This window comes from Spinacia oleracea, chromosome 5 (genome assembly GCF_020520425.1).
Source record: "Spinacia oleracea cultivar Varoflay chromosome 5, BTI_SOV_V1, whole genome shotgun sequence".
Taxonomy (NCBI): domain Eukaryota; kingdom Viridiplantae; phylum Streptophyta; class Magnoliopsida; order Caryophyllales; family Amaranthaceae; genus Spinacia; species Spinacia oleracea.
Genome location: NC_079491.1, coordinates 65,541,621 through 65,563,860, shown reverse-complemented (window position 1 = coordinate 65,563,860; position 22,240 = coordinate 65,541,621). Strand labels below are relative to the sequence as shown.

Below are 22,240 nucleotides of genomic sequence, written 5' to 3'. Positions count from 1 at the left end.
ATTGGTATACCTAGGGGTTCTTTTCCTTTTAGATACCTTGGTGTCCCTCTCTCAACTAAGAAATTGAGCTTTACAGACTGCAAGCCCCTGATTGAGAAGACTGTAGCAAGGGTAAAAAGTTGGTCTGCTAAGCTGCTTAGTTATGCTGGAAGGCTGCAACTGATTAGATCAGTTTTATTTGGCATCCAGTTGTACTGGTGCCAGATATTCATTATGCCTAAGAAGGTGTTGAAAGAAATTCAAAGAATTTGTAGATGTTTTCTATGGACTGGAGCTGAAGGGAATTCCAGGAAAGCTCTTATTGCTTGGGATCAATTGTGTTTACCCAAAATCTGTGGGGGTTGGAATCTTAAAGATTTAGCTTTGTGGAACAAGTCAGTTGTTGCTAAACATTGTTGGGCTTTATCTTTGAAAGCTGATAAGCTATGGGTGAAATGGATTCACACCTACTATGTGAAGCATAATGACTTTTGGACCATGCCAATCCCTAATGGGCTGTCTTGGTCTTTGAAGAAGATTTGGCAGCAAAGGGAGACTCTGAGTAGCTCTGGTGATTTGCAACAGTTTGTAACTGCAGGAAGATTTAAGATTCAGAGAATGTATAATCATTTGAGACAGCAAGGGGAGTCTGTGGGGTGGAAGAGGATTGTTTGCAACAGTCATGCTAGTCCTAAAAGTGTTTTTATTGTGTGGTTGGCCCTGCAGGATAGACTTGCAACTAAGGAAAGGCTGAGAAGATGGAATGTTATAGCTGATAGTGTGTGTTGCCTTTGTCACAGCACAGATGAAAGTAGGGATCACCTTTTCTTTGCCTGCAGTTTTGCAGCTGATATTTGGAATCAGGTTCTGCAGAGAAGTGGAATTCATATAACAGTTGGAGCTTGGAATGATGAAGTGCAGTGGGTGCAGAAAGCAAGCAGGAGTACTAGAAGTAATGCTTGAATGTGTAATAGTTTGTTTTGTGAAACTGTGTATTCTATCTGGCTTGCTAGGAACTCTAAAGTGTTCTCTAACCAGTTAGACAGTAGCTTAAGTATTGTAAACAGAATTCTGTTTAGGGTAGCTTGTAATAGCTAGTTGCTCCTTGACCTGGTGTGGCTGTGGTTTGGTTGTATTGGTGGTGGGGTTTTTTCCCTCTTGGTAATTAATAAAATCTTATTACTTGCCAAAAAAAAAATATTGCATCATTTTTTTCATTTTACTTTAAACTCAAGCCTGACTTTTCTTCTTTTCTCTCTAAAATGACGATAAGGGTGTAGGATAAGGTCTCCTACTATCGTGCGCCCACTTCAGCTATGGCAAGGAAGAAGAAGCAAAACAAGCCAGAAAATAGAGACTTGAGTGGGGAATCTTCTCCTCAACCTCCTATGCAATCCATGAAGACGATGACTGCGAAACAAACTAGCAATGCCATACCCAGTGATTTTGGAGTTCGAAGGTTGGATCTGGGTTCACCTGTGCCCCCTCACCCAAGTAATGGGCCACCGTCGCCGAAATTAATGGAGGTCATTAAAGCTTACCATGACTCTGTTAGGAGACCTCTTCTTCAAGCCCATGAAGCTTCCATGGTTCATACCCCATTACTAATCGAAGATGCAGTGGAGAAATTGCAGGGTGGACAACAGATTGAGGGTGATGCGATGTCTAGAATGAGAGAAGTAATGAGAAGTGTGAATGTTGCTTTGGGATTGACAAGTAGTTCGAGTGCTAACCATGGCCTGAGTAGTGAAGTTCCTAACCCAGAAATAGAGTGTGAGGAAGGGGTGATTGGAAATCCACCATTGATGCATAAGAATGACTTGGAACCCAAGAAACCCTGGGCTACACTACTAGAATTAGCACTTATAACGTCAAGTAAATAACGACGGAAGTAAAATATTTGTGGTTAAAAGAGCGATAATTTAAAATGTTTAAAGAAAAGGAAGCGCGGAACATCCTGGAAATTTTAACAATAAAAAAAGACGAGATTTTAGTTCTCGTTCGTCGTTAAGTCTTAAAGCAGCTAATAAAGTCCCCCTCCCGTCAAAAATAAAAAAGAAGAAAAAAAGTCCCTCAAACTCTCCAAAACCTAATTGAAAACTCTCCATAGTTTTGCTTCTGCAGTTCTTTATTCCTTAAATTTCATGGCGGCGAGGGTTCTCATTGCCCTGATTTCCACCTTTCTTTGGGGCTTGAGGAATTGTCAACGGAAGATATCTAGCTGGCGGTGAGCGTTTTGGGTCAGGGTTGCACCGGAAAAGATGGTGGCGTCGGTAGTGTTCTATGGTGGGAGAGTAGTAAAGCGACGTTAAACAATAGCTTCCACCTTCTTTATCCTCCCTATCAACCAGATCTTAACTTGAATTTGAGCTCTTAATCGTAGGTACACTCTTAATTACCTCTTGGTCTTCATGTTTTTATAATTCAGATGTTGGGTTGAGTTTAATTTGTAGCAAGTTTGTCCAATTTTGTCCAATTTTGAAAATGCAATGTACGCCAGTTGTTTGTGAATATTATACTTCTAAATTTAGTTTTGTCCTACCACTTGTATCGAGTATTCTTATATTGAGTATTTCATATATTTTAGAATTATTTCATATATTTCAGAATGGTAAGTGTAGTTGGTGATAGCTTTGTTCGCCGTTTAAATTGTGGCATTGAAAGTTTGATGACGAATTTCTCTTAATTCCCGTATGTTTCTTTGACTTGATAATTGAAAATTCCAAGGTTCCAGTATAATCTAAAATTTCTTTTCTTAATTGAATTGTTGAATTATCTTTGACTGAGTTGTTTGTGTGACATCTGTGTTGTGTAGGCTGAGAATACTGGCAGAATCGAAAGGGTATCGACTTGATGAAATAGGGTTATTTTTGCAACTCCAAGTTCAGGCAGCCATCGAGTAAGGATTAATAAGTTGCTACCTAGTTTTAAACTGTCATGTAGTTGATCATGTTTTTTCTTGTATAGTTATGAATCAAGTTGTTTTTCTGGGTTCAAGAGGAACGACGAGTTTGCACTTTGATACAGAAAAGCAGGTGTTTGAATTCCTAGGGATTCCCTGGCTGGAACCACGTGAGAGAAACCTTTGATGTGTGTGTGTGTTGTATTGGTATTGGTGAATTATCTTTTTTTTTTTTTTTATAATTAACAGGAGATTGCAACAAAGGGAGATTGCAATAAAAAATCATGCTGATTCAATACACAACACACACGAAGCTGATTCAGTTACCACACAGACACCAGTGAGATTTCTCCAGTTATTGACAGCAGTGCAAATGTTTCTTTGTCAGTCGAGGATCTTGCTCCTATGTCTACGAGCAGGGTATTCTCTTAGATGATGAGGTCAACGAGTCAATGGACATTGAACAGGACAAGGCATCATTTCTATTGGCTAATAGTTGGGATAAGGTATGTTATTCTTTTATTTATATTCTTAGGATTTCTTACTATTGTTAATTGATAGAGTGGAAGAATGTAATATCGTTTTAGGGATTTACTAACATTATTCATTTGCTCAATTTTTCTGTAACTATTGGGAAGACTGGAGTCGCAGCAGGGAAGACATATACAATGTGAAATTGTCAATTCGGTAAAAACAAAACCTTTATAAATATTCTGCATTTCACTTTGACCAACCAAAGATTTGTTTACTTGAAATAATCAACATGTAACTCAGTTCTCACTAAAACTATTGCTCCATATGCATAATTCTTAGTGTTTTGTCTTTCAAGTTTCATTTTTCTCTCACCTAGCTCCGTCGGAGTTTTTTGTGTCTATAAGGATGTTTTTCAGGTTTTCTTTTTAGCTTCTATTTAGTTATACCATCTCTGGACTTTTTTTTTCCTCTGGAATATTTAGACCTGTAGATGCGTATTCATGCCCTTTACAGCTGACCAGTAAAAAGCATAAGCATGCTGCTATATTTATTCCCTTAGTTGTTACTGAATGTCAGAATTAATCGAATTAATTCTGAAGTTTTAATATGGATTGGATTTAATCTAACCCCTGTAAACTGTGAGGACGGTCATTAGTACCATAAGGGCCTTTCCTGATACCTGATTGAGCCACAAGAGGGTTGGCATTTGAATATGGTGCAATAATTCTTGCACTCTGTAGACAATGCCTAGTTTTATTTATTTATGTAATTGTTCTATGATGGTGACTTGATGGATTCTGTGTTTTTTAAGTTATTATACCCACTGAATTCTTGTTTTTGTGTTGTGCTTGAGTATTAGGTTGGACAGCTAGATGTCAGAAATATCTTGTAGTAGAGGCAAAACTGATGCCACCTGCTTCTTAACATAATGTAAGTGTGTTGTTTTTAAGCTTTACTCTGCAGTGCATTTTATAAATGGGAGTGTGCTAGCTGATGGTTTTACTTTAGGGAGAGTGTTTAATCATTATTAAGGCATATAAATGTATGATTAAAACGCATCAAGTTACTAAATCACTTTAAATTTATATAAATGTCTGTATACTACATTGTGACTGAAATTATTCTTAATTTTGGCCACTGGTTTTCCTCGAGGCTATGAGATTTGACAGTTGGTTGTAATTAGCGTATGGGATTAATTTGGTCATGGTTATGGTAGATATGTTGTAGGGTGAAATTCGAAAAATAATGGAAGAAAAACCAACTCTTTCACATGTCTAGGCTAGTTTCTGTAGGTGACTTTCATGTTATTGATGTAATTTTTTTGTCTCACAAATTAAAGTAGTATATAAGGTTTTTAAATCCAAGTCTTTGAGATTAGGTTATAGGTTTGGGAAGAGGAATAGATTAGCACATGAGAACTTCAAACTAAATTGAATGCCGCCACACAACAGAACACAATTCTTGCAAATCCTAACCCCCTATTTCTCACAAGAACATTCGATCCTACATTTTCATATTGCTAGACGTTTTATTCGACATATTAATTAATATTAGTAATGCGCTTAATTTAAACATGTATTTGTAGCAAGTAGGGGAGACTAATTGTTGGTGTATACGTTGGCAACGATAGATTTGAGAGAGCAGGGATTAGAGAGCAGATGAACATTAGCAGCTGCAGCAGGTGAGGGAAAATAGGATACTAAAGGTGAATTGTGAGGTTGTGAGTTCATGGACAGAGCGTCTGGTTAAGGCGGATATTAAAGTCAATTTCGATGTCGAATCGGTTTGGAACTTACAAATTATGAATGCTTGCTGATTTTGTCCTTATCTTGTTTTTAGGCGGAGATTAAAGTCAAAGTCAATGTCGAATCGGTTTTGAATGCTCTTAATGTTTGCTTCTTTTGTGTCTACAAATCAAGTAGTAGTATATGCTTTCTTGTCGTACTAATGTTGATGTGATTTTGTTTTGCAGTAAGCAAGCAGCATGCAACAAGATGATCAAACAGTGCTACATCTATACCGCCTTTCGTTGTTAGACATGGTTGCCTGACTGGTAGTATTCGATCTCATATATCATTATTTGTCCTGTTTTGTATTTTTTTATTGTAGAACTCACACCTTCAGGTTAAAACCCGACTTGTCTATTTCCTTCAGTTTTCAAGTACTAGCATTACTTTTAATTGACGCTGATACATCTGTTTTCTCATGCATTGTTTTCCATTGTTTGCTTGTTTTGTTTTTCAATTAAGGTTTTTAATAATCACTTCCCTTATTTCACTGGTTAGTTGTGGGTGATATTGTCTTATGATCGGGTTTTGGAGGAGGAATAACACTTGAAGAAATATAAGGACCACAACCACAACACAGTAGGGAGGAACTTCTATCTAAGTAGAATGAGGCAAACAAACAAAATCATGTATTGCCAAACGCGTGGATACGTACGGTACAAGCGGAAAACAATGCATTAAGAGTCACATGAGTTCAGTTGAAGATGAGCTTAAAGCATTAAAGAATTGTTCTTACAACGCTTTTTCAGGAGATGACACTCAAAGAGAGAACACTTCAACTAGTTAGATTTTTATTTTGTTCTTTTATAGTGAACAAGAATTATTTATCTTTTAACTTTTTTAGAATTTAAAGACTATGGGATGTGATTTTGATTTCACATAACTTGAAATTCTATTGTCAAAAATCTTTTGAGTAATGAAATTTTTATTTGTTTTAATTGATTTATAATTATCTTATATTGTTTCACAGGGAAAATGTAGGTTCTTCGAAGAGCACAAATAATATTATTATGATTGCAATATAATCGACATAATAGTTGGTCGTTATTGCCAAATTTTTTTTTTTGACGGTTGGGAATGACATTTTACAAGAGATTTTTTGGTCGTTATTGCTTAATTGATCATCGTGAATAAGTATTTAACGACGAATTACTGTTTCGTTGTTAAATATTAACGACGGATTATCGGTTTGTCGTTAACAATTAACAATGGATTACCGTTTCGTCGTTAACTTTTAACGATGAAATTGTAACTTCGTCGTTAGTAATTAACGACGAATTATGATTTCGTCGTTAATTCACTAGAGGAAAAAACCTCAAGTGCGGGCTCATTTTAAGGGGTTTAGTGCGGGCTTTTACATGTGCAACACATGGCCTGCCTTGATGTTTCTCAAGTGCTGCCAAAATATTGGCAGCACTTGATGTTTCAAGTGCTACCAATTTGGAAAATGAGCCCGCACTTGACATATTTTGTGCTGCCAATTTTAGAATATGAGCCCGCACTTGATATATTTGGTGCTGCCAATTTTGAAAATGAGCCCGCACTTGACATATTTGGTGCTGCCAATATTAAAAATGAGCCCGCACTTGACTTATTTGGTGCTGCCAAATTTGAAAATGAGCCCGCACTTGACATATTTGGTGCTGCCAAATTTGAAAATGAGCCCGCACTTGACATAGAAATGGGCAGCACAAGCATAAAAATGAGTCGCACTTGTTATATTAATGAGTCGCACTTGGCTTATAAATGAGCTGCACTTGGAAAATAAATGAGCCGCACTTGAGCTAGATTTGTTGTATAACTGATTTCCCTGCTACATATTACAATTGGACCACGCCACTAATTAACCTCCATAAGTCATATAAAAAGTATCCAATTATATAGATAATTAAATTAAATAGTATATAATTGTAAATATAAAAGTCGATTACATTACAATCATATGAAAAAATAGCTAGCATCCATAATTTAAGATTCAGTACAAAAAAATATCAAAGACAATCACTGGTAATGAAGTTTGCAACCATTTCTCGAACTTCAACTATCTCCTCAAAAGTGAAAGGTCGCTCCCTCGGATTATTGAATACCTTAAAAAGATCGACCATCAAAAAATAAATATACACTTTAGTTATATTATAAATATTGAATCGTACAATAAATTAAGACTTAATGTGTTCATAACAAAGAAATAATGAACTCATTCTCACCCATTTTGGTGAAGTTATGCACATTTCAGCCTCGTTAGTTCATTATCGGTCACATTTTGACTAAAATGGCTAATTCGGTCCCAACTTTCAACTAATGAACTTAAATAAGTATTTTAAAGTCTTTCCATGATTAATACACTTAGTTTTATTTTTCAAATACTCATTTCCACCCATTTGGTGAAGTTATGCACATTTAAGCCTCGTTAGTTCATTATCGGGTCATATTTTGACTAAAATGGCTAATTTCGGTCCCAACTTTCAACTAACGAACTTAAATACGTATTTTAAAGTCTTTAAATGTTTGATACACTTAGTTTTATATTTCAAATTGTTATTCGGATGGAACACTACAAGAGGGGGGGTGAATTGTAGTATGGAACTATCTAGCCAATTTTGCGGAATTATAAAGAAACTTTAAGCAAGTAGAGAAACAATGCAAGAGAGATTTTACGAGGAAACTTTCTACGCCCAACTAGAAAGAAAACCTCGACCCACTAGGGATTTCAACTTAAACTCTTTTCACTATAGGGCAACAACTCAGTTACAAACCTATAAGGAACTCGGGCATTACTTGAGTTCCTCTACGAACTCAAGTTCCAATAGTTGTTCCTCAAACAACTACGCTCTCACTGACTTCCCTAGAAGTCTCTCTTGACTCTTTTGCTTCACTCAAAGCCTATCAGCTTCTCTCTCATAGACTTCACTCAAAGCCTCCCCAAATACAACAGGAACTCACTCAAGTTCCTACCCCATACACATCAGGAACTCACTCAAGTTCCTGCCCAAAACTTATACAAGAATTCACTCAAACCCTTGACAAATTACCCATTACAAGAGCTCACTCAACCCTTGAACAACTCTTAAAATATTGACATTTGATAATTGATTAAACTCTAATATGTAGAGAGTGAATAACTGTAAAGGAACTCGGAACTGTCAGGAACTTGGAACTGTAGGAACTGACTCTAAAAACGTGGAAAACAAAATATAATTTCTGTAAAATTATTCCACATAAACCAGACCCTTTTTGGAATGACAACGCAAGTCAGACACTCTTGAATGAATGAGAAAGCTCTCCTTTTATAGAGGAAGAAACCTCAACCACTTTCTCCATAATCTTCTCCACTAACAACCACTAAGCCCTTCAATTTAGGCATGATACCATGACTTTAGTCAGTAGAGAAAATCATGGAGTTAGGGCTAAGCATAATCAGGTTTTCCATGATCTCCTATTATTTCTCCACTAATGTAGTTTTTCCAAAACAACGTAAAACAATGATTTTAATTTTCTAAAACAAAACCTTTTAAATCTGATTTTAATAAAATAGGAAAATAAATTTTATTAAAATAAAATAACTAACAATCAGATTTTATTTTACAAAAAGATTAATTATTTTTTATTTATTAAAAATAAAATTTTAAACACATTAAACTACAAAAGATATTCAAAATAAATCCTAGAATGAATAGGACATTATTAAAAACGAATTTTAAATAATAAATAAATAAATATATGATATAAAAATCAGAATCCTAACTAAAATAAGATTTTATAAAAATTATCTTTTATTTTAAAAACATAAATAAATAGAGTTTTACTAGGAGATAAATACTCAAAGTCAAAGGTAAATCCCTAACAACTAGGAGTGTTAAAAGCCACGTTATTGACACTTAAAATTACCTTAAAACTAGGAGTATTCTAGGAAGATAAACTGACGTTATTTCTCATAAGTTCCGACACAAGTTCCTTTTGGCACCGTGTTCCTCAATTATTCAAGTTTCTACATACTTACATGAATCCTAGAAAATAAACTCTTATTTTCTTCTTCATGCTTCATGATGCTCCAACTCAAGAGCCTCATGTTGATAGTTCCGCCTCTGGAACTTCTCCATGCTTGTTCCTACTCAGGAACTTTATACTCGTTGTTCCTCGTAGGATCTGCTGAGGAACTGATCTGTTTGTGTTCCTTTGAAGAACTTTGTTGCAGCTTGGATACTTGATTTATTGACTTGAACTCTTCATGTTTGTTTCTTCATCAAACCTATATTTGTTTCGTATACATATTGAAACTCAAACATAGGTTAGTCGTTTGCTAGTTGTCATCAAAACCATAAAGTCAGTGATGACAACCAATACAAGCAAGATGAAGAAAACCAAACTAATAAACAAGTATGCAGTAGTTAAGGACACAAACTCTAAGTCTAATGGTATACTTATATAATTAGACTTCTCTTCTGAAGTTCCCTTCACTTCTTGAGTTCCTTTCAGGAACTTCACTTCTTCTTGTATATATCTTCAGAAATTTCCAACTAAATGATCTTTATTAACCTTCATTACTTGTTCATGCACATCTAAACAATACACACATTAGTTAGATAATCATCATTTGTTCATAATAATCATCAAAACACTATATTACTCAACAATATTCCCCCTTTTTGATGATGACAAACAAATGATGCTTATCGCAAATTAGACATTAAAGATTTACATTAATTCCCCCTTAATAATACAGACTGGAAACTATTGAACAAGTCATGCATAAGAGGATTTAGACTTGACTATATTAGACAATAAGCATTATACATAATCTTCCCCCTTTTGTCATTATCGAAAAGGACATTCTTACACATATTTGCTTTAGGTAAATCATATATACATATTGCTATATGCCACAATTACCACCATAAAGGTTAAACACTTGTTAGTCCTAAAAGTCTCAAGATGCTCAATTTTCAAACTTAGGATGCATATGCTACACGAATTTCCAATTCACAATCCAAAGATCCAACTTTAAAATTACTGAAGGAACTTGACAAATAATAAATTAAAGTCAAGCATAGATCAAATTTGAAAGTCAAAAATGGATTAAGAGAGTATGATATTGTAATATCAGGCTCAAAGAAGTATGAGAGAAATTTATGGAACAATTAGAATAGAGGGAACTTTGAGATAGATAGTGTGCTCTATAGTTAGGTTTTCAAAGTGAGGTTCTTAACAATCATTAGAGTTTATCACTTTACCTCACAATCTTGAAATTTCTTCTAAACATAACACACGTTCACCATGATATGTACCAATCAAGTTCACTTCTCTTCAACCACCAACTTTCCTTGAGAAACACACTGATAAAAGGAACTTGAACGTATTTCATCAAGTTCTTTCAATTTTTGTTTATGTTCCCCTTTCAACTGATTCCATGAGTAAACGTCTTCAGAATCATATGTCATCTAGGAAATAATAAAGATTTGATCACCCTTGTTTTTCTTTTTCTTTTTCTTTTTTTTCATTTTTTTTTCATCATACCTTTTTTTTTTTTTTGAAACAAGGGTGTCATTACACGTTGTGGCACTTTCCTAGAGTTTTTAAGTACAACAGTAAAGAGAAAATATATTCATACATACTTGAGTTCCACCACCAAATATGAATCATTTACATTTGTTCCTCTCTTATTCCCCCAGAGTTTCTTACCATTCCTCTCTTCATTTTGGAGCTTGTAAGTGTAGCTCCATCTAATGATTTCCCTCGAAATATCAATTGATAAAGTATAATAAACTTGCTTCTCACTTCTTCCACAAACTTCCCCCTCAAAATGTATCCATCCATTTATAACTCTTTATGTATCATCAAACCATACAAATCAATGAATATTAACTTAGAGCTCGTGGGAAGTAGTATATTTGAAGTGTCGGGATATGAGTGGAATGATAATTTTGGAAATAAGGATCTTCGAAGTTATGAAATGTTAATGATAGGAATAAAGAATACAACGTAGAGATACAATACTGGATTGTAGAGTATGATTGTACTTAGCACGGACACACAACCCAAAGGTTGTAGAATAATGCTAATGGCTCGGCACAATAGAACACTCTTTGCGAATGTAGTATAATGCTCAACCCAATCACGAACACACAAACCAGTCTTGTGGAAAGATGTTGTTCTTCAAATACATATGGTGTGGATAAGTGGAAGTTGGTTAAAATATAGGTTTGTTCCCTCTGACAATATTAAGCAAGATAAAGAACTATTTTTATGGGAATCTACTTGCCTAGTTCCATCAATGTTTCTTCCATTGTTTCTTTGGCAACTTAGGATTTTCTTGTTTGATAGCATCCATATAGTTCTATTATGAGACCTCTAATACTCTTTGGGCAAGTGAGTATGCCTTTTACAGCACAAAATATAACTGCGACACATTTACTTTAAGCATACATAATTGCCTTATCTAAATATGTATAGGAGTTCCAAATCAACAAAACTCATAGAAAAGACTAGGTTATGCTCATGTCATTGCTTCATTAAGTATTGATCCTCTAAACAGTCCATGAATAGATGAAATCATAAGGAAAGCATAATCACATAATGCATTTCAAGACTTGTACAATTAAATTAATAAGTAAACAATATAACACATTAAAACATGATATGATATGAATAAGAAAAATGTACCTTATATAATTTTTTATCATGTGTATGATTACTTTGAGGTGCTGGACTAATTTTGATGAATTTATGTTCGAGTTCCTTGAGTGCTAGTTCCATCATCTTGATGCCCTCATATCTTATGGAAACTTTCACTTACACTCGAATATTGTCAATCATTCTTCAAAAGTTCCTTCATCATGTTAATATAAACACTTATGCTCATGAACCCTTTAAAAAAATTCGTTAGGATCTACACTTATGTATATATATCATTGTAAATATATATACTAATGAATCAGTTTCTCTTGAAAACAAAAAATAGTAATTTTAAAATCATTTTTCAAGAAGGAACTTGACATTGTTCCTTATAGGCAAAAAGAATTCATATTCTGTTTGGAACAACCTAAGTCCCATATGTGCATCAACATAAAATTATACATAATTACCTTATAAGCAAGCTAATGGAGTGAGAGTCTCCTAAAAATCAATACCTTTTTTACTGGTTGTTCCTTTCAAGAACCAACCTTCTCCGAGTTCCTTTGCCGATGTCATTGATAAATTGATTAAATGAAAGTTGTAGTGCACATAGGAACTCGATGACTGAAATTGGCAATTTCTCTACTACTAGAGAAGTAGTGGAACTTGTTGCATGATATTGATTGATCGAGTTGATCTTTTTAGTTGTCCAAAGTTACAACCATTGTAGGTAGAACCAAACAATATAGTGAATTTTCTCTCATAGAACAATCGTTGTCGAGATATAACGAGGTGTTCCCCCTTAGTTGGAGCCACCTCATTTTTCATGTTTCAAGTAAGCTAGAACATGTTCCTATGGTATTCATGAAAATTGTCCATCTTGAGCTATTTTAATATGAGTAATTTGGAAAAAAAATAAAACTCAAGTGTAATACTTTTGTGCAAATTTATGATTAGCAAGTTAGTCTAAATAAATATATACTCAAACATAATAACAACATATAATGTTCCTGCAAAATTTACTTCACGAAAGAAACATGAAACATATATTTTGTTCCATGGAACTTAGGTTAACAAGAATCAAGAACTTGTACATGAAAAACTTTGACACCATAAATTTAATGTCAAATAGTTTATGTACCATTTATCAAGTTACTGTAACCTTGAGTTCGTTGATTGTTCCACCAGATCTTAGGAAGAGTTCCTTTGATCAATGGAACTTATTATTATGCATTTTATAAATATTAAATTTCAAAATAAAACCTATGACACAAATAAGGTTAGTTTGCACAACAATTTAAGGGAAACAGGTTATCAAAAAAATATTCAACATTAATTAACACAAGTAAAATGAGGGAACAACCTTACTAACATTTCACATGATTGAGTTCCTTTGAGATGTTCAAAGTGACTTCCAATTATATAGTTCATGTGAGTTGATTCGTTGATATGACCCATCATATTTGAAAGGAACTTACATGTTGGTGGAACTGGAACTAGTTTACATCTTAAGTTCCAAGTTCCGAGCCTGAGTTCCTCTTCACTGTTCCAACGAATCTAATGGATTTCCAACTCATTTTTTCTTGGTGTAGTTCTGATGTTGTTCCTTTACCTCATACACACACTCAATCATGAGTTATAAACCTGTAAAAATAATTTCGCTTCTACTACCTTCCAAAATCATGCATTAGTAGTAAATATATTTAGGTAGCATAATTTAGAAGATTAAAGTATACAAAAATTGTATACTAACAGACCTGTAAACAATTCATGGTCTTGGGAACCTGACATAATTTCAGTTCCTTTCTTTTTAGCAGTAGCATCTTAGAAAATGATTATTTTAAACTGCTAGATCTAAGATTTAACATGCATACATATAATAAATATTCAATATACTCATAATACATGAAAAATCCGTTATTTGGACAATAAAATGATATAACATTAAATTATGCAGCCCAAAGAATAAAGTTTCCTTTGCAGGGAAACCAAGTTCCAAGAGTGGCTATATGCATTGTTCCTTTGTCTTGTTCCTTGAACCATTCAAATAATGCATGAATGCAAAATCAGTTTTAGAATCTGAAATTTGTCTCACAAAAACATATTTGAGACAATCCAAAATCGATTAAACAAATTTTAAAATATATTTGAACAATTTTCATAAAACGTTGTTAGGAACTTGATTTAAATAAATAGCGTATGCATATAAAGATCTCAAAAATTAGATGTTTACCTTAACTGTATCATTAAGGATCTTTTCGTTGCAGCCTTTATCTGTTCCTTGGAATGGTGCTGAAATGAGTTCCTTTATTCGAAAGTTTCTCTTCGGATTTTGATCCTTGTTCGGATGTGGGGAGATGATGTAATGTATTTTTATAATGTCGCACCTTCGTGAGTTCCTAAGTATAACTCGTGGGTCAACAATGATCCAGCGAGTTCCTCAATGTAGAACTTAAATTAACAGGAACTCTGACATATTAATGTGCACCTTTGTTTGTTCCTGTACCAATTTCTTTGTCGAGGGAACCCAACAGATTTGGGTCCCTTCTTGTTAGTAGTAACTGTTAAGAAATTAATCAACACAACAACTACTACCAAGATACAATATGCCTTCATATAAATGATATTCAATATATTCATGAAGCATATAAAATAATAGTTTTTAGGCAGAGAAAAAATAAGTAGGATATTTTGTTGCCTAAAAATTAAAAACTCCGAGTTCCACAGATATGCATTTTCAAAATACGTTTCCTTGAAATAAATTTAATGTACTGAAGTTTGAAAAAATAAATTGAAAAATCATTTATTAAATATAGATTTTAGATTTTTCAAATTCAATTTTAAATCAAAACAAAACAGAAGTTCCATTAGAAACAATGCAAGGAACACGCAATAAATTAATGTATGCACACAAAGAAGGTCTAAAGGAATAGATATTTACCTTAGAAGATCGCCAGTTATACCTTGACTGACTTTTATTCAACAATAAAAGTCAGATCTGCCTTGTTCCTTTGAATGGGTAGGATCGAGTTCCTTTCATCAAGTTTCTTGTAATTGTTCCTCCTTCCAGGAACTTAACTCAGCAGGGTTTCCTGCTTTTCAGCGAGTTCCGGCTCTGATACCAATTGTTATTCGGATGGAACACTACAAGAGGGGGGGTGAATTGTAGTATGGAACTATCTAGCCAATTTTGCGGAATTATAAAGAAACTTTAAGCAAGTAGAGAAACAATGCAAGAGAGATTTTACGAGGAAACTTTCTACGCCCAACTAGAAAGAAAACCTCGACCCACTAGGGATTTCAACTTAAACTCTTTTCACTATAGGGCAACAACTCAGTTACAAACCTATAAGGAACTCGGGCATTACTTGAGTTCCTCTACGAACTCAAGTTCCAATAGTTGTTCCTCAAACAACTACGCTCTCACTGACTTCCCTAGAAGTCTCTCTTGACTCTTTTGCTTCACTCAAAGCCTATCAGCTTCTCTCTCATAGACTTCACTCAAAGCCTCCCCAAATACAACAGGAACTCACTCAAGTTCCTACCCCATACACATCAGGAACTCACTCAAGTTCCTGCCCAAAACTTATACAAGAATTCACTCAAACCCTTGACAAATTACCCATTACAAGAGCTCACTCAACCCTTGAACAACTCTTAAAATATTGACATTTGATAATTGATTAAACTCTAATATGTAGAGAGTGAATAACTGTAAAGGAACTCGGAACTGTCAGGAACTTGGAACTGTAGGAACTGACTCTAAAAACGTGGAAAACAAAATATAATTTCTGTAAAATTATTCCACATAAACCAGACCCTTTTTGGAATGACAACGCAAGTCAGACACTCTTGAATGAATGAGAAAGCTCTCCTTTTATAGAGGAAGAAACCTCAACCACTTTCTCCATAATCTTCTCCACTAACAACCACTAAGCCCTTCAATTTAGGCATGATACCATGACTTTAGTCAGTAGAGAAAATCATGGAGTTAGGGCTAAGCATAATCAGGTTTTCCATGATCTCCTATTATTTCTCCACTAATGTAGTTTTTCCAAAACAACGTAAAACAATGATTTTAATTTTCTAAAACAAAACCTTTTAAATCTGATTTTAATAAAATAGAAAAATAAATTTTATTAAAATAAAATAACTAACAATCAGATTTTATTTTACAAAAAGATTAATTATTTTTTATTTATTAAAAATAAAATTTTAAACACATTAAACTACAAAAGATATTCAAAATAAATCCTAGAATGAATAGGACATTATTAAAAACGAATTTTAAATAATAAATAAATAAATATATGATATAAAAATCAGAATCCTAACTAAAATAAGATTTTATAAAAATTATCTTTTATTTTAAAAACATAAATAAATAGAGTTTTACTAGGAGATAAATACTCAAAGTCAAAGGTAAATCCCTAACAACTAGGAGTGTTAAAAGCCACGTTATTGACACTTAAAATTACCTTAAAACTAGGAGTATTCTAGGAAGATAAACTGACGTTATTTCTCATAAGTTTCGACAAGTTCCTTTTGGCACCGTGTTCCTCAATTATTCAAGTTTCTACATACTTACATGAATCCTAGAAAATAAACTCTTATTTTCTTCTTCATGCTTCATGATGCTCCAACTCAAGAGCCTCATGTTGATAGTTCCGCCTCTGGAACTTCTCCATGCTTGTTCCTACTCAGGAACTTTATACTCGTTGTTCCTCGTAGGATCTGCTGAGGAACTGATCTGTTTGTGTTCCTTTGAAGAACTTTGTTGCAGCTTGGATACTTGATTTATTGACTTGAACTCTTCATGTTTGTTTCTTCATCAAACCTATATTTGTTTCGTATACATATTGAAACTCAAACATAGGTTAGTCGTTTGCTAGTTGTCATCAAAACCATAAAGTCAGTGATGACAACCAATACAAGCAAGATGAAGAAAACCAAACTAATAAACAAGTATGCAGTAGTTAAGGACACAAACTCTAAGTCTAATGGTATACTTATATAATTAGACTTCTCTTCTGAAGTTCCCTTCACTTCTTGAGTTCCTTTCAGGAACTTCACTTCTTCTTGTATATATCTTCAGAAATTTCCAACTAAATGATCTTTATTAACCTTCATTACTTGTTCATGCACATCTAAACAATACACACATTAGTTAGATAATCATCATTTGTTCATAATCATCAAAACACTATATTACTCAACACAAATACTAATTCTCACCCATTTTGGTGAAGTTATGCACATTTAAGACTCGTTTGATCATTATCGGCCACATTTTGACTAAAATGGCTAATTTCGGTCTCAACTTTCAACTAATGAACTTATATGAGTATTTTAAAGTTTTCCATGTTTGATACACTTAGTTCTATGTTTCAAAGACTCATTATCACCCATTTTGATCATTGTCGGTCACATTTTGACTATAATGGCTAATTTCAGTCTCAACTTTCAACTAATGAACTTATATGAGTATTTTAAAGTTTTTCCATGTTTGATACACTTAGTTTTATGTTTCAAAGACTCATTATCACCCATTTTTGTGAAGTTATGCACATTTAAGCCTCGTTAGTTCATTATCGGCCACATTTTGACTAAAATGACTAATTTAGGTCCCAACTTTCAACTAATAAACTTATATGAGTATTTTAAAGTTTTTCCATGTTTGATACACTTATTTTTATGTTTTAAAGTCTCATTCTCACCCATTTTGGCGAAGTTATGCACATTTAAGACTCGTTTGATCATTATCGGTCACATTTTGACTAAAATTGCTTATTTTGGTCCCAACTTTCAACTAATGAACTTAAATGAGTATTTTAAAGTCTTTCCACGTTTAATACACTTAGCTTTATGTTTCAAAGACTCATTCTCACCCATTTTGGTGAAGTTATGCACATTTAAGCCTCGTTAGTTCATTATCGGTCACATTTTGACTAAAATGGCTAATTTCGGTCCCAACTTTCAACTAATGAACTTAAATGAGTATTTTAAAGTCTTTACATTTTTAATACACTTAGTTTTATGTTTCAAAGACTTATCCTCGCCCATTTTGGTGAAGTTATGCACATTAAAGGCTAGTTTGTTCATTATAGGTCATATTTTGACTAAAATAGCTTATTTCGCTCCCAATTTTCACCTAATGAACCTAAATAAGTATTTTAAACCCTTTACATGTTTAATATACTTATTTTTATGTTTCAAAGACTAATTCTCACCTATTTTGGTCAAGTTATGCACATATATGGCTCGTTTGGTCATTATAGTTCACTTTTTCACTAAAATGGCTTATTTCGCTACCAACTTTCAACTAATGAACATAAATAATTATTTTAAACCCCTATATGTTTATTAGACTTAGTGTAATGTTCTAAGACTCGTTCTCACGTACTTTGGTCAAGTTATACACATTTCAGGCTCGTTTGATCATAATAGGTTATATTTTGACCAAATATGCTTATTTCGCTCCCAACTTTTAATAATGAACCTATTCATGTTTAATATTCTTAGTTTTATGATATTAAGACTCAACAATGCGTAAGAAAGTCCTATCTAATAACAAGATAGCTTATTAGTAATCATTTTCAAGTTATGTACATTTAATGCTCGTTTGATCATTATAGGCCACATTTTGACTAAAATGGCTTATTTCGCTCCTAGCTTTCAGCTAATAAACCTAAATAAGTGTTTTAAACTCTTACATGTTTATAATAAAATAAATTTAACCCCGTAAACCAAATAAAATCAAGCAAAATTAACAACCAAAACAAGAAATTGGCAGAATAGAGAAAACTAGAGTTTTGAATCATTGATACGAATGATACCCAACCTGCATACTCATGGCTTTTTTACATGCATCTAATTGGGTAAGAGTAGTTAGCAAAACAGATTCCTAATGTTATTCTAATGCCCACATTTGATTTTACCCAGACCAACTACGAAAACATCTGCAAAGTTGTTGCAACCGATTTTTCGAGAGATTAGAATAAGAGATAGATAATTCCAATCTCAGGTCACCCTATTTCATGTCAAGTGAAAAGAAAAGACAATGTATACCTTGAGTCTTGCCAAAATAACCTCTTGTCAAGTTCAGGGATCACAAGAGTCGCATTATTGATCCGGGCCACAGTCACAATATCACATACCTGCATTCAAACAGAAAGTGGTGGATTTCAATCATTCATTTTGCCAATCCAAAAAGTAAAAACGGCATACTTACCTATCCTCATTATTAGTGACAACAAGGTGTAACATTCCACGGAAGAAATAGTAAAATCTTAGAGCAAAGATGTTTACCAAAACGAATCCCAATGAACAAGCAATATTACAAACATAACATCTTGAAGGTCCCCATTGAGATGGTGTAAAAGATATAATAAATGTTCTATGGAGTGTAGTATAATATGGTAATTGTTAGCAAGACGACTACATGTTCAGATTTATTTGCAAAAAACCATCATAAGTGGAGACATAATTTGATATATTGTGAGACATAGTTCTAATAGGATCACAGAGTATCCTGAATAAAATATACTTCAGATTGTAGGATTTGTTCCACCATTGTTATAATAGAAGTGACGACTGATGACTAAGTGTTAAGCAAAATAGTTGGTCAACAGAAGAAAACATATAAGAAAACATATAGTAGATGAACTTTGAATTTCAAGACTAAACATATGTTAGTTGATCAAATTGTCCATCAACACAGAACATCTGAAGAATTAAATAATATATGAATAAGCTATTGAAGTTGGATCGATGGTACCTGACTGTACCCAGTAAACCTTAAATTTTGCCTATAAAATATTCTACTAGATGCTAAAAACTGTTATAACTTGTTTGTTATAGACTCAGTCAAAATAAATGATATGATTAGAACTTTTCCGGGGAAGGGAGAGAGTGAAGAGAGAGAGAGAGAGAACAAACCCCGACCCACTTTTGATTAAGACCACCATTAGTAATGCAGAGAGAGAACTAATCATAAAATTGAGGGAGAAATTGTACATTGCTGAATGGTCCAGTTGTAAACAACTACCAAGTTGAACACTAAATGCATATGAATTACATCTAACACATAATATATGCCGGGTATCCTTTCAAGGATATTTTTAAAACGGCCCGTGGGGGAGGGGGTCTCTATGACCGACATATGGAATTTGCACAACACACAAAGCAGACAGCAAAATAAGTCTACATCAACAATTAACATGTTTACTGTAAGTGTTTAACCAACAAAACAGAGGACTAGACATGTTGATTTCCTACCAGCATCAATTGCCCAAATAAATCGAACAAAAACAATCAAGCATTGAACCACTTTTTTGGATAATTTCAAAGTGGTAGCAACTTCTCAGGCACGTCCTACATGATAAAATGAACCCAGCCCCAGACCGCGTTTCCAAGAAACATCAGAAATATTCACATACAAGATATAAGCAGAAGAAACAAATGAGAATCCCAAGAAAAAAAGGCAACTACTCACCAAGACATTGCCTTTATCATCATCTGAATCACCAGAGTGCCTGCATCTTACATTCTAGGTTGATTAGTAACAGGTGAAACCTGAAATTACAAGCAAAAAAATGTATAATGTAAATCAAGCGACCATTGAATAAGTCATTTGACCAAGAAACATAGTACCCGTTTAGCACTATTGAAGGAGAAATTACAGTTTTAGGAAGATCTCATTTCAATGTAGGAAGATCTCAAATTAGTTCCTGATGAGCTGGCAACATTTTCCTGGGAAAGATAGAAAATCATCAATATATCTTTACTCTGAAGCCTTATACTCCCTATACATGAGTTAAAATCCGCAAAAACTGAGCTATCTCCTATCGCATCTGATTGGGCTGAGAATCTCTCCTATTTTGCAGCAATTTGATACGGGATATTGCCAAATTTAAGCATGTTTTATCCACTCGATTTCACAATCAAGTGTGTTCTATCCACTCGATTTCACAATCGTAGTCAATCAGCTTCAAGTCATCTTTCTCTAGCCTCTTAAGGTTGCCTAACATACAATCTGGTAATTTGTCCCTCAGAGCATCGACATCACTGCGAAAACTAAGATGCGTCAAATTACGGAAGACTGGCATGTCGATTCTATCCAAATCATTAAAATACCACAACAGATGACCAACATTATCAGCTAAGTGAAGGGTCCTAACATAAGGTATCCCATTAATCAGCCCTGGTATCGGGTCTAGATACTCATACTCATGGTTGTTACTTAGGATAAGTACCACTTCTTGTAAAGAACTTGGGCTATTAACAAAATGATAAAAATAACCCTGTGTCAAAGTGCTCCAATTTAGGGGCATCAATAAAAAATCTACAGTTTTTCGGAACATGATCCTTTATTAGTATAAACAAACGCTTCAAATTGGGGGCAGATACACCAATACTGTGGTCATTCTCGGTCAAATCCAACGATAAATCCAAATGTTCCAATATAGGCAAACACTTAAAAAGGGTGCCCAACAAATAACAATGTGAATCATAAAAATACAGGTCAAGCTTCTTCAAGTTAGGAATATTAATAAACGAAATTCCATCACAATTGGGCATCTGGAGATTTTGACACATTTTGATGTCTACCAATGATGCAGTTTCGAAAACACAATTGGGCATCTGAATTTTAAAATTCGGAAAAATGCTTACCTCAATTACTTCCGGATTACGTCGGCAAATTTGACGAATCCAGGACACCATAGAACCAGAGAAATCTAGGGTTGCATTACATGACAGTCTTCCTTAGAAACTAAGATGAAAAGTGTGGATTTTGGAGGATTGTATCTGGCAGAGGATGTGTTAGAAACCAGGGAACCAGAGCAAGGGGGAGAAGAGGGAAAATGGAAAAAAAAATGTTCATTTTTAGGGAAAAGAAAACCAGAGAAGGGGAAGGAGGAGAGAAGCGGGAACTGATTTTTTTTTTTTGTGAAACTTTTTTTAGAAATCTTTTGTGCGGCTCTTTGTGAAATGAGCCCGCACTTGAGTTTAAGGCCCGCACTTGAACTCAAGTGCTGCCAATTTTTTAAATGACCCGCACTTGTGTAAATGTAATTTGTTTTTTTTATTTAGTGCTTTCAAGTGCTGCCAATTTACTAAATGAGCCGCACTTGAAGGGAAGCACATGATGATTTTTCTTCTAGAGATTGTTAACGACGAATCGATAATCCGTCGTTAATGCTTAACGACGAAATCATAGTTCGTCGTTAATAAACATTAATTTTTAACGACGAACATCGTCGTTAAAGCCAATAACGATGGAACCTGTTACAACGAACATCATGACCGTCGTTAAAGGTTTTAACGACGAATATTGAGGCTTTTAACGACGAAATTGTTCGTCGTTAAATATCCTTTTTCTAGTAGTGCTAGCCTCTTTTCTGGTGCAACTCTTACATCTAAAGGTACTTATCTGTCTTTCATTGCACCTTCGATTTCTGATGGTAAACCAGTAGCTGTTTTGGAT

At 34.0% G+C, this 22,240-nt stretch overlaps 2 long non-coding RNA genes across 4 annotated transcripts; one reads left to right on the top strand and one right to left on the bottom strand.

The window, feature by feature from the left end:
• Positions 1-1,994: 1,994 nt before the first annotated feature.
• Positions 1,995-6,085, top strand: LOC130461129 (uncharacterized). Of its 2 annotated transcripts, none has more exons than XR_008921504.1 (7): positions 1,995-2,362; positions 2,795-2,878; positions 3,270-3,387; positions 3,520-3,568; positions 4,215-4,285; positions 5,328-5,408; positions 5,641-6,085. It is a non-coding gene; the product is annotated as an uncharacterized lncRNA (long non-coding RNA). The 2 variants fall into 2 exon arrangements; XR_008921505.1 differs by adding an exon at positions 4,986-5,036 and having other exon boundaries at positions 5,328-6,085.
• Positions 6,086-7,002: 917 nt separating this feature from the next.
• On the bottom strand, positions 7,003-21,705 carry LOC110775614 (uncharacterized). Of its 2 annotated transcripts, none has more exons than XR_008921894.1 (5): positions 21,427-21,705; positions 20,436-20,829; positions 20,249-20,328; positions 18,823-18,911; positions 7,003-7,229 (listed from the first exon to the last, which is right to left on the bottom strand). It is a non-coding gene; the product is annotated as an uncharacterized lncRNA (long non-coding RNA). The 2 variants fall into 2 exon arrangements; XR_008921893.1 differs by having other exon boundaries at positions 20,436-20,820; positions 21,427-21,702.
• Between the last annotated feature and the right edge of the window lie 535 nt (positions 21,706-22,240).